Source organism: Camelus bactrianus, chromosome 7 (assembly GCF_048773025.1).
Source record: "Camelus bactrianus isolate YW-2024 breed Bactrian camel chromosome 7, ASM4877302v1, whole genome shotgun sequence".
In the NCBI taxonomy this organism is placed as follows: Eukaryota; Metazoa; Chordata; class Mammalia; order Artiodactyla; family Camelidae; genus Camelus; species Camelus bactrianus.
In genome coordinates, this window is record NC_133545.1 from 50,035,386 (window position 1) to 50,049,782 (window position 14,397).

The 14,397-nt window shown below is 33.3% G+C and overlaps 1 protein-coding gene across 5 annotated transcripts in view; it reads right to left on the reverse strand.

The window, feature by feature from the left end:
- The window catches only part of HDAC9 (histone deacetylase 9), an 819,260-nt gene that overhangs the window by 718,762 nt on the left and 86,101 nt on the right, over window positions 1–14,397 (reverse strand). The gene's annotated exons all lie outside the window — the stretch shown is intronic.

The following is a 14,397-nucleotide window of genomic DNA, read 5'->3' on the forward strand; positions in this document are numbered from 1 at the left end:
ATCTGAGCTTAGGTCTTAAGAGTGTGAATAGCCCCAAACACTGAACTTTGCTGTTTTATTGGAGCCAATTGAGAGCTAGGTGAAATTCAAAAGCTAGCATCAATGACTACATATGCAGTCATCTTCAGTAGATGAAAATCAGTCACGGTTACATCAGGCTAATAAATAAAACTCCTTCTCAAAGAACATGGTAATAAAAGAAAAACCCCCATAAATATCACATTAATAATGGCCCGTAGACAAACAATAATTCAATAACTACTATCAGAGTTTATAGTAATTAGATCTGTGTAGAAGAAAGTTGAAAACTAGCCAAACCATCTTTTTACACGTAAAGCAAACATAATTATAAAACATGGAAAGTCATGGGCCCTTATAAATACTTCTAGATTCTAAGAAGTAAAATGGATGGGGTAGATGATGAATCCTCATCACCACTGTCTAAATGCCAAAACTAAAAATTAACCACTGGTGTATAATAACTCTTAAACAGTACTCTCTCCTGTGAACAGATATTTCTGTAACCTATTAAAAGTATTCTTTGTCTTTCCCTAGAGGGAAAAATTATTAAAATAAATTAACATTTTACTGGGTCTCTAATTGGAAGTGGTTGTTCTCAACAAATATGTTTATCAAACAGTGTGACTGGCAAAATGTATTACTGTAGCTGTAGTTATCCAAATTACATGCTGTCTAAAGCAAAAAGGGCAAAAGCCATCTGGCTCATATAACTTGCATTTTCTAGACAGCTTGCAGCTGGTTCTGATTAAGCAGCATCTCAGAACTCTGAAGAGATCTATTTATATCCCTGGAAGTATATTTTTAGGGTTCACACATCCAAGGCACAAGGCGTTTGCATTAATAAGTGAACAACTACCTTCGTATTAGTTAAAGGTTTCTACGAAACTGTGGTTTGGTCTTCAGCTGTACAAGATGAACTGTATGTTGAACATGACAGTCTGAAACCAATTTTGAGAATCTGCCCCTCAACGTGCCCACATGTTTCTGTGTTTCAAAGAAGGGACACAGAAAAGACGCCTCCTCCAACTTATAAAATAATCAAAAGAAGATAGCTCAGCAAGAAACTTGACTATATTATTTTATCCATCCTAGGGGGTCGGTACAATTATTACCCCCATTGTGCAGATAAGGTACTAACGGCTGAGAGCGGCTGAACAACATGTTCATTGTGGAAAAGGCAGTGAATGATGCAACCAGATTCACACCCTTACCCCCTGGCTCTACAGCCTGAGCTATTAACCACAGAAATATAATTTCTCACCACTGACAGGGTTAATAACGAACTTGAATAATTCATTTTATCATAATAAAATTTAATAATAACATATAAAGAAGTAATCATAAATTTTGAGGGAAGAAACATATTAGAACACTCTAGATCTGAATCTTATAATAATAAAGATGATGAATAAGAAAGACAGAAACTTTTTTCTTCCAATTTAAATCTCCACAGTGGTATTACTTATCATCCTATTCATCATCATCCTAATCATCAAATTAAGATGAAGCCAGACTTGGGAGCTAGATAGAAACATGCAGAAGACATTTAGGTTACTAAAAAGACATGGCCATTCTCATTGTTACGGATGTCTGTCCAAAGAAACACATTAGTGAATTACTGGTCCCAGTGAAGAGTTTGGTCTTTTAGTAACTAAAGAATTATTTCCCAAGAGAATTTTGTCCCTCAGATACCCACTCTCCCCCTTCCCTCTATAATTCCTTACACCCTTCCGAGTCTCCTTCTTACCCTTCATTCCTCCTTCTCCTCAGCTCAATGAGCCCTCTCACTCTTTCCCCATTATATTCTCACACAACACTCTGTACTCATCATAATAGGAAAAAATCCGATGGCCATACTTTACATTAACAAATCTATGCCATATGTTACTTTAAACATTATTTATTTCTATCTTTCCAGCTAGACTGCAATGTCTATCATTACAGGGGCCGGGTCTTCACTGCACATTTTTCATCCTCAGAGCTTAGCACAATAACCAGCACTCAGAAGCACTTGCTGAATTCATGACCACAAAAATCATTCTTTCCAGAACAGGCTTAGAATACCATGTCTCCCCAGTTCTCTCCAGATGAAAGCTTTCTTCCTGTTCATCAACAATTTAGGAGATACTAGTGAACACCTACGTAACTTTGTCATAAGGACCAGTCAAAAACAATCATAGAATACTAGGACTGTATCAGAAAAAAAAAATCGAGACGATATCAGCACCTTCATAGAAGTTTATCATCCTTACATGCAATGGCAAAAATCAAATCATTTCCTTGATATTGGAATTCCCTCAATATACCACAGCTCTGTCAGGCTCAGAACATCAGAAACTCACTCACTTAGTGCCATATTTATATCTAAGATATTGCAGCAGGGCCTGAAATTCTAATTTTTCAAAGTTCTTAAACTTATAATGTTGGGACTGAGAGTTAATGGGCTTCTCCACCCGATGAGTGGATTTCATACAAGCACAATGATGCTGAAACACAGCCCTACAAGCCCACTGTAAGCTGCTTTAAAAGGCAGATGAAATGCTGTTGTGAAGATGATCACTGATGGAATTTCCAAATGACGGATCTAAGACTGGCATTTTCTCCTTTTATTATTAGACATTCTCCTTCCACAGCTATAATTACATGCTGTTGCATTTCCTGGGGGCTCCACATGCATTTTAAGTAATTATGGTCATATTTACCCTCATGACTCCAAAGGAAAGGCTTCCCTGTATAAAAATGTCAGGGAGTATTTCATTCCTATCCTTGACATCATTGCTGCATTCTCCTTACAAATAAATACCTTCTGATGGTAAAAAACAGATAATAATGAATGGTTGCCAAGTTTCCTCTCCTCTGGACTGTCATAGAAGATTAAGGGTTAAAATGATGAAACTGGCTATAAATAAAAAGGATTATTTCATTATGAATAAATTAAAATTGTCAAATTATAACAAGAGAAACTACTTCATGCTCAAATTTAGAAGAGGAAAAAAGAAAATTTCAATTTAATTCACTACCATGAGCCAAACACCACTCATATTAACTTAGTTTTGGTTCCACATAATATAGCAACTCCCTAAAAACAAAAACAATACTTCCCTAATTCTGGAAGTCTACGTGTCACAGGGTACAAAGAAAGAAAAGGAAGTAACTGGTTTAAAATAGGCTTGGTATGTGACTCAATTACATTATAATGAACTCTTTTCAACATCCTTTAGTTCTAAAGGTAAAATGTGGATTATATTTGAAAGTTTTAAAGTCATCATACAAACTGGTCTACCTTAGGTTATCTAAAATAAGGAACTCTCTTCACCGAAACTTACATACTTTCTTAGATAAGTGGTAAATGCCCAAAGCTGATGATTCTAGTTTGCAATTTAATGAATTTTAAGTTTTTTAAAATTTAGCTATCTTCTTACAAATTCAAGGTTTCTCCACTAGACTGTAAGTTCCCTAAAAGTCAGATCTATCTGCTATTTAAGCAGAAAATCTGGATTATTCTAGGTGCTCAATAAATTTCTGATGAACACAACTAAATCTGAAAAATATACATTATGTGTCTCAGTTTTACTAGTGCTCACAAAGAGCACTAACATCAGTGTCAAAAAAATTACATACTTTTCGCCTCTAAAGAAATGTTCCACCTTTTCCTCAAGCTCCAACCACTCCGATTTCAATCAAGGGGAATTTGATCCCACTCTTCTGGTTGTCACTCGTACAGTCAACAACAATCAGAGCTGCATCTCAATGCTTCAGTTCCAGAATTGGACTCAGAGAACAACAGTAGCCTTAGACTCAGCTTACTTAATAGAAGATTATATTCAACATAAACATAATTAACAGAGAGCAAAGTGTATCATAAGTAAAAGTCAGAATACTTAGCAAGAGACATAGCTGTGAAATTTCAAGGTCAAAGACTTGGGTTTGAACCAAAATTCAACACTTAGCAGTAATGTGACCTTGGGCTTGTGTCTCCCTAAGATTAGCATTCTCCTATATTAAATGAGGATCATTAAGTACTTTCTTCATGGAGTTATTAGAGAAAGTAATGTGTGATAAGATATGAAAAAGCTCCTAGCATTGTGCTATTACATAAATAGGTGATCAATAAAGTTTTGTTCAATCAGAAAGTAAATGGTCACAAAACCAGAAAAGTTACTAGCTCTTTCCATTAAATGGAAATGCAATGATATGGGTGGTAGCAGACCAAAAAGACTAAAGGAGCCTAGAAATCATGACATAATTAAAAAAAAATAAGATTTAAGAAAAAGGAAAGCTACTAAATAAGGTATGTTGACAGTTACTTTTGTTTATTCAGTGGATTAGGACTTAACTACTGGGCAGTAAAGTGGTACGTAATAAAAATCAAATGCAGAAAACACACATCTGTATAAGGCAGGGGTCCTTTTCTGACTCAGTATCATTTCAAGACTCTTACTCAGGATTTACACACCACATACTTTATATGGCATCTTCTAGTCACTCACTGTTTTTCATTTCCTGTAAGTTTAATTTTTATTATTCAACTTTCTTTCCTTTCTCACTGACAGCTAGATCAAAATCTTTCGTTAAATTTTCTTCCTGTTCTCTATGCTATCAATGATGGCTTGATTGCAATTAAAAATGGACACAGTAGGGCACTTCAGATACAAGTGACTAAAGTCCAATTCACAAGTTAAAAATGGATTCAGATTGGAGGACTTTGTTTGCTGCAGGTGATGTTAAGGGAGAAGAGGGAGTCAGATGTTGAGGCAGAAAATATGAAAGGTTGTGATCTGAGAAACTAATAAGAAACATTTGAAGTTGTCTCTCAACAGAAGATTCAGTAACTTTTCTACATCACGTTTGTCTTGCTTACTCTTCTCTCCCAAACATTTCTTTTCCCTCCACTCTTAAATTAGGTACCTAACAGATTGATGTGAAATCACCAACGGGTAAATCAGTTCTTCAAAGGGAATCATTTAAAAGTGCTACTAAGCACATCACTTGGTACGTGCTTTGTAAAGGTCCATATAAGAATTTTTTTTTTTAAGAAATTAGAGATTCACATAGCTGTACTTCTCCCAAGAACCAGGAATACAATTTGCTTTTTTTTAATAACACAAATATAAAGATTTAATATACATAAAACAAATAATTGTAATAAAGTAATGTCTGTATGTAGTAAGAGACATGACATGTGTAATATATTTTTTAAATATTTATTTTCTTTTTGTAGTTCAGACTTCCTACTTATTTATGTTTTCCTGATAATGAGTCTTTTCTTCTCTATACTTTCCTTCACTATTAAGTTGATTACGTTCTTATAAGACATCTCAAATCATTTTTTTAATGAGGCAGTGCATATATTAAATAAAGTAAACATTTGGACTAAATTTATCATCAAATGCCTGCCACTGTTCTACCTGCACTTGAAATTCCTTTGAAGTCACAGAACTTGGACCACTAAAACAATTTCACAATGCTCCCCAAAAAGAGAATTGTTTAAAGCCCATCGATTTTTTCAAGTCAATGGCCCTGTGTATACTCATATTGTTTTATATGATTCATATAGGAAATGAACTTCTCATTATTCTTTCATCTCCCATAGCCACAAGAATAATCATGTAATTGAAAGGCTGAAATTCAAGGAGTCTCTCTGGGAATATTTTTACCCCCACCTTTCTTTTCTTTTTTATAATGGGATCCTGGCCAGAGAAGTGTTCTTGTATATAAAAAGAATTACACAAAAGAGACAGTCCAAAGACAGGCTTCCACTGGGATTTGTTTATTTACGTCACCGTGGTCCTGCTTATTCCTGACCTAATTTACAAATAAAAAAAAAAATTTTAAATAAAGTACAGATTATAAAACTGAAATAATGAAATAAACTTTGTTCTGCATTTAAAAAGCAGGGTTTAAACAACTGATATAAGCAGAATTCCAGAAATGACTACTATTTGATGTGTGTTTATGTTTTATTTTCCAAAACTCCTTAACACCTTTTATCTTCTCTTTGTTACCAATTAACAGCTGCAATGATAGAAACTGTAATTCACATGCTAAAGATGATCAGTCTGAAGTTTCCACAGCTATAGAACTCAGATTGTTTCCCATAATTTTAATCAGGTTTTCGTAAGAATATAGTTTTCTTGGCACAAGAATTTCTCATTGGCCTACTGTTGATTTGAAAAATTAAGTATTAGTAAACATCAGTGACATTTCTATTTTTGTGTCTTATGTATATGCTAAATCCTGTCAAATCCCAGAAGTATTACCAGTGAATGTTTCAGTGCCTCCCAATAAAAAAAAGAAAGCTGAAGTATGTACTCCAACTATCCATGTGAGTGTCAAACTCAAAGGATTATTCCCCCCAAAATAAATCAAATATAGAATTACCCAGAGACTGTCACAAACAATATTCATAACACACACTTAATTTTTTTCTAACAAATATTTCATATTAAAGAAAACTATAGAACTTAATTGGGAAATAAATAACACAGACAATAATCCTGAGTGAGAAGATTACAAAATAAAAAAAATCAAAAGTTATTTTGCAGATGTAATAAAATAGCAATTATAATTAAAATAGAACTGTCATTAGAATTAGAAAATATAAATAAATGAAAACATACTATTTTCTTTGCTATCACAGTTCTGTATTCACCTTTCATGGGTTTTATCACATTATACTACAAATACTTTTTTACATGTCTGTTTTCCTAGCAAGATTTTCATTACCAGGGGTAGGGAAACAGGGTAATTTTAATTTTTATATCCACAGTTTTTCAGGAACATAGAAGCTCAATGATTTCTGAAAAGAAGGGCTAAACCTACTAGATTTTGAAACATATTACAAAGCAATAATAATTTAAATAAAGTAGTTCTGATCTAATTTGAAACAGTTCAATGAATAAGAATAGAAAATCCAGGAAAATATTTAATTATATGTAAAAATGCAATAATATGACAAAAAGGAAATTCAAAACAATGGGGGTAGGGAAAGAAAACCATTTAATAAATGATATAACTGTTAATAATCTGAAAAGAAAATAAGTCAAAATTTACACTATACACTATGATACTCTATAATACTAATCTCTCCTCTCTCTATATATATGTACATATATGTATATATGTGTCAATATATATAATAATATAATTTAGCTCATAAAATATTAGCATGAAATAGAATTGAGTATTTTTGAAAGCATGATCACTTTCTAAACGTTGAATCAATAAAATAAACAGAAAGATGTAAATTCTGTGCAACAGTTTAATCTTTAATACTAAGAAAAATAATAGTCATGGTAAAAGTAAAACAATATATTGCAGAAATATGCTTAACAAATATGAGAGATAAAAGGTTGTTTTCTATGTTACAAAGAAGAGGTAAACAATCTGACAGAAAAACCCAAAATCCAGAAGAAAAATAAGTGAGTAACATGGACATGCACAAGGGGAAATCAAATTATTAAGCACACAGAAAAAAAAGAACATTCAAGCATTTTATTCATTAAGGAAATGCAAATTAAAACAACACAGAAGTGCTATTTTTCATTTAACTATTAAATACAAAAATTCTAAGAAACAATATCCAACACTGTCCAGGTTCTGGGAAAAGTAAAATTGATAAACCCGTACATTATTGTTGGCAATTTACATTAGAAAGCAATTTGACAAGGCACTTCAAAAGCCACTTTTTAAATGTCACATTCTTTGATCCATAAAAATATTCAAAATCTTAACCTAACATATCAGGCCAGAAAGTTTAAACTGAGTAAGTAACTCCAAAAATGAAGGAAGGAAGGAAAAAAGGAAGGAAGGAAGGAAGGAAGGAAGGAAGGAAGGAAGGAAGGAAGGAAGGAAGGAAGGAAGGAAGGAAGGAAGGGTATATCAAACAGATTTTTATGGTGATGTAATTTATAATAGCAAAAACATTATAACTCTAAATCTTTAACATCAGAGTAATGATTCAGTAAACTACATGTTCAGCTAATTGCTCTTGAAATTCACTCATTAAAGAGTATAATACATGTGAAAGGCAATATAAATTGAAACTGAATATGGTCTGAAACTGAAAGGAAAGAGTTAAATTGCACAAGTTAATATGCTGAGGCACAGTTTCTTTGTAATTGTAATATTGTTTATTCTATAATTAAAAACAGAGAAAAAACTATTAAATAAATTATTAGTAGATGTTCAAAATTAGAGACCCACAGAAGGATTACATATGAGGTCAAAGCTAAAAACAAAATTAATTCCTTTGAAAGAAATTACAGTTTCTGAGATGTAGTACTTACCCTGGCATTTAAATTGAGAAAAGGCTAAGAATAATGAGAAAATTAGTATAGTACCTAAATGAAAGACAAAATAAAAAATGCCTATGGAAAGTATTTTCTCCATGGCGATCAAGAACTAAAGCTGATTTCAAGCTAAAAAACCCAGCAAGTTAATTGTCTATTCAAAAAGGCTGGAAAGTAGAAAAGGGAATATTATTTAGAAATCTTTCCCTATGACTAATTTTTTTTCACTTTTCCCCACCAATCATCCCTCTTCATTCCTATGCCTCAAAGGAAAGTAGCCCATTCTTGTTTAACTATGAAAAAACAGTAAGATTACAATCAGCTTTTGTTTGTGTACATTCACCATGTGGTCACAAAAAATTTTAGCTTCAAAAAAGAACACTGATGCAGAGGTGTAGAGAAAGGGCAAGCTACCCTTTATATCTGTATAATAATATCTGCAAAATAGTGCTCCTTCTACTTTTTAGTTTCATTAATGTAACCAAAATGAGAAAATTTGTTATGCCACAATCACGGGTGTTCACACAACTCTACCTAGATCAGCCACTGTGTTGAGACACATCTGGTGTGCCAGAAACAAACTAGGAAGTGGTGTGTGGGAGGAAAGAAAATTAAAAGTTGTCAAACATATTTCTTTAGGCATTCAACATAAACTGTGATTCTAATTATTTATCTAGTATTTATGTAGTCAAGTTGATTATTATACAAACTAAAGGAAAACTTTTGGGTTCTCCCAAAACTTTTCTTTCAATACTCTTGAAATTGGCAATACCCACATAAGACCTCATACACACAAACACATATACATTATATTATGAAATCTTCTACTTGGAGTATTATAGCCCCTGGGTACATGATTATCCTACATTCCTCTAAAATACCCAACTATTTTATATTTGTTGAGAACTGTCAATAATTGGAGAACTGCTTTCTCAATATTTCCCTTCTAATGTGAGCAATAATGAATACAACACAACTTTGGTGCCAAAATCAGTGCCAACAATGAAGACAATATGTATATACAGTTTGACAGTGGGGAATATATTGCCTTAAATCATCAAATAATTTCACACAACCAAAGAACCTAGGTTATTCATTAGTGTTAAACTATACAAAATTAAGGCTCACAATCTCCTGATGCACAATTCACTTTAAAAGTGATCTTTTTAGTCCAGAAAAGATCTTTCTAGCCCAGTTTTCCTAAATGATAGTGTACTGAGAAAAACACATGAAAATGTAGACGAATCTGGATTCATTAACCCAATAAGAAATGGAAAGACTGTTTAACAGTTTAACATTTTTAAAGCAGATATGATATTTCAGACACTATTCTAAAGTGCTTTAAATGCATTAATTCACTTAATTCCTCACAAGAACATTTAAGGTAGATACCATTAGTTGGTATGCCCATTGTACAGATGAGCAAACTGAGAAAGAGAGAATATAAAAGTCAGTGTTAGAACTGAATTTCCACCCAGGTACACAGCTCTGGAGCCCAGGGTCTTCACCACTCTCTCTACTGCCTGGGCACCTGCTGCCATGTCCCATGCCTTTCTCTGTGCTATTTCCTGTGTGCCATCTCCCAGTTTCCACTGTAACAGATACTTCATATGCCCATGAAGCAAAAACACTATGACGATTTAAGACACATCAGCTGTACTACCTCTTTAGAAACAATTTATCTTAAAGATGATTCCTATTCCAAAAATGATATTGGAATAGCTTAAATCTTAACATCTTAAAACATAAAATCTTAGATTTACACATCTCCAATTCGGCTACCTTTGTATGTAAATGGCCTTGAACTTCCTAAAAGGAAGTAAATGTTTAGTAAGCATAAGAATAACAGTTGGGGGAGAAGGCATGAGTATCCAGAACATTCAAATTTTAAATTATATTTAATTTACCTCTGAATCAAGAACAAGTGTCTACACATCAGTACAACATACTTCACAAGGCAAGAAATCCTCAGGGAAAAAATCTCTTTTTAGGAAAGAAACTGTTAAATGTTCTCTGGGCTGTCACAGGTAACTATCTTAAAGACTTAATGTAGAAGGCAAAGAAACAAGATAATCATTTTAAATTATCTTGGAAAAAATGAAGCAGTAAAACCTTGTAGAAACCTACTTATATAAAACTAAAAATCAACTAAAAATTCCAAGAGAGTTCTATGAGTTAAAATTTTACTTAATTCATACCCAGAGTAACACAAAAGCAAAACAAACAAAACAAGGTCATTGGAATCTGCCTGTAGATAGCTTGAGTATATATATGAAAATGTAATGGTGAGTGCTGGCAGGGGTCTAGAGCCTAAGCAGAGATGGAAAAGAGATAAATGTCTTCCCCAGCTTTCTCTTCTTCAGAATGTCAGAAGAGGGTCTGGTGATGAGCGAGTAGAGAAGTTGTTCATTTCTCATTACTGTGAAGTATTCTGAGTACATGTATAAGGTCTCACTGCTAGCTGCTTAATTCTCATTTATTTTCTTCAGTTGTAGATATCAGTTACCTAGAATGATTTCACCACCCTTGCTTTTTCAGCTCTAATCAGGAGAATACAGGGAATGTAACTCATCTTTCAAAGAAAAAAATGCAAATGACATTGGTGTCAGAAAGAACCTTGGTGGGAAAGCAAGAAAAAAAGAAGTGAAGACAAAGACACCTGAAGGTGAGCTACTTAAAAGGAGCTGCTTCCTCTGGGTGGGACGGGGATGCTCTGATTGGCCGAAGTCCTGGAAAGGATCTTGGCAGAAGCGCTTGGATCCTGGGGTCTCTCAGAGGCCCTTCAAGGGAGTTGGATGGGGACCTGCAGTTTCAACTTCTCCATCTATGACCCAGTGGCTAAGTTCAGTAGGGGTTTGGAGAAGGCATAGGAAGCCAGGTTCAGCCTTGAGTCCAAGATGTGTTCTAAACCCAACATTTTTTTTTGTAATAAAGCAGTTATTTTGAACCCTTTCTCTTCCCTATATTTATTTCTTTGTGGCTCAGAAGGCAAGAAGAAAGGAATAGTACATAATACCCTGGAATCCCAACCAAATATAAAACAAAAATTTTGTCTGACTTTCCAAATTAATATGAAGTATAGGGAAGTAAATATTAAAAACATTGAGGAAAACTACCAAAAGATACAAATTCTGAGACAGGGAATAGGGGCAGATCTTTAAGCAGTCCCTGGGGGCTTCCATGGGCTGGCTCTGTTGCAAGGAGGTCATAAGATCCAGTATAACAGTGCCATAACTTCCTGTGACAATTAAGAAACTGGGCATGGTCCCCTATGTTTAAAATGAGAGAACTGGACCAAACCATCTCTAGGGCATCTCCAGGCACCAACAGTCTATGATGTTATAACTAAAATTAGCTTTGGCAGCACCTTTAAAGGCAAAAATGAAAACCCCTATCATTCCCACATCACAAGACAGAAGTCAGCCAAGAGCCAGAGCAATCTCTTTTTAAGAAAGAAGAAAAAGCTATAAATCTGCAGTAGCTTTAGAAACTGCTGAGGAGGGAAAAAATTATAATAAGGAATCAAAATAGGACATTGACCTCTGTGAGAAGATCAAATACAAGAAGAATAAGCACTTGGCTAGAGAAAAAGTAGTCTCTCTGTGTATTATTTTTAAAGTAAATATGTCCTTGGAAATATTCTTAAAAATATTGAATCCTCAATCGCCCAATGGTGTTTGTCCACTACCAAAACTCAATAAAAATCCCAAATTAGCTTAGAGATGAATTACAGCTTTTACAGCTGATCCTGAATCCAATATGATCCTATAGATGGGGTGGGCCAAACTCCTCAGAAGATGCCAAGAAACATTTGTGCCAGGCCAAAAAAGTGCTGAAACGTTCCACTGACATAGAACCCACAAGTCAACATGAAGCTTTCACTGAAAGATACAGCCTTTGAGTGCAGTTTTCCAGTGATCCAGCCAAAATTCAGAGATTATTGAAAAAAGTTCTCAAACCTAAAATGGTTCCAAATAGAGGTGTGTGTGAGATGGAAATTCTGCATGGAAATTTATTATTCACAACCAGTAAGTTCAATCACCAATCCCATTACACCAGAGGATTTTAATTCTTCCTGGAAGTTCCTTACAAATTATAGGTAACTGCAGTCTGAGCAGAACTAGGGCTTCTGTGTATTCTTAAACAAGTCAATTGTTTCAATGAGATAAGTACATTATTTCCACCAGACAGATAATTGTTTTCTTGTTCAATTGCATTACATTTGTGTATCCAGGTATAAAATGTTGCAAATGGAAAATTACTGAGAAGCAAAGCAGTCATTAATGTAACTTATAAATGGAGCAAAGATGTCACAAAAGTTTTACTAATGCTCTTTTATGCTACTGAATATGTGGATTTTATTTTTTAATCTCTTATAAATCTGATTGCAGAGAAAACAATACAAGTAGATCCTTGTGCCTTTACACAATACAAACTGATACACAACACAAACTGAACTAAGATGTCAGCTGGCCAAAATGAATGGCTAAATGACTTGGATATAATACACACAAAAATAAAAGTAAGCTAGGGATAAATTACTTGCCATCACAAAAAACCCAGAAAATTGGGACCTGTGCAAAGTAAAAATAAGTAATTTTAAAGTATTGCTATTAGAAATAAATATTTTTAGATTTTGCTCTGTAGGTAGAGGAATTGTAACAGAAAAGTACATATTTGATTACTGTTGTGACACTATTTCCTCACAGAATTCTTAACTGTTAATTGTCCTCAATTAAGGAGCCTCAAAGCAAATAAGAGACATAAAATGACATTTTAAAAAAAATCAGCACTTTGTTAGTTTAAGGTAGATTATTTCCAGATGGAAGTTGCACATTGTAGATGGTTACTGAGCAAGAATGGCCACTGAAAGTGTCTCTGCATAACAAAAAGTAAGAAGGCAGACAATTTAGAATGATAAACAAAATCTAACACACAATACATATCCTGGGGGCTTGAGAAGTTCCATTTAATGAAGAAAATGTTGGTTTTTAATGCCTTCGGATTAAAGTTTATGCCGTTTTTTTCCCCCTAACTATTCAATAGTTTCTGGGTCAAATATATCAATTTACACTGTACATTTTTTAAATAAAGAAGTCATATTTTTTCCAAACTACTTCTAGAAATTCACTGTATTTCAAATTGTAGAGTGAGGAAAAAATTAAAGGATATAGAATACAATTTAAACATCACATATTAATCAAATATCCAAAACTGATATTGATTATGACTTAGAGGAATGTGGCATTCAGAACAGAAAGTATTCCAAACTAAATTAAAAACAGGTATTGTGAGATACTGATGTTAACACTGATCAAGAAACACATGAGGAGGTGTGACATAAATTTGAATAAAATATGGTAAACATATAGGATCATTTTAATCAGAGATTCCTCTCTTCTTTTCAATTACATAAAATGATTCTATAAGATTTTAAGAGTAAAAAGTCTTCGTAATAGAATAAAAATTCCATAAGAACTAAAATTTCTTTATAGTGTTAGAATACAAGGAAAAAATGCTGCTTGTATGGTTTTTTCTGAGTTTTTAAAAACAGCTTAATTAATTTTAACTCTATAGAGTAGTGTTAGGTCCCCAGTTAAAAAAAAATGTTTTTTTAATCACACCTTTAATTTAGGAAGAATGTTTTTGGTCCAAACTGCTTTTAGACAATATTATATAAAAGCTGTGATTTATTTCATATATATTACAAAATTTTGATTGATATTAAATTAATAAAAACTTCAAAAAAAGAGGTGAGGAAGAAGATTAGCTGTAATATTTGATTTATTTTCTGAATTTACCTAATGCCACTTCTGCAGCTTAGAACAATTTTTGACATATAGATATTTCCTCCAGTATTATTCAGCTGTAAAGATCCTAAAAATTCTTATATTAACCTTAGTATTTTTGGAAAAGGAAATTAAAGTTCTAGGAATTAAAGGTTGAAGAATGATTCTACACATCTACTTAAAAGCCAAGTCAAGATTAGAGCAAAGAATCCTACTTCCTGTTTCAGTCTTCACTTAAAGTGAAAAATAAAGGTAAAAGCAATGTCCAGAGATCTTGAGTATCTGAAGAACAGCAT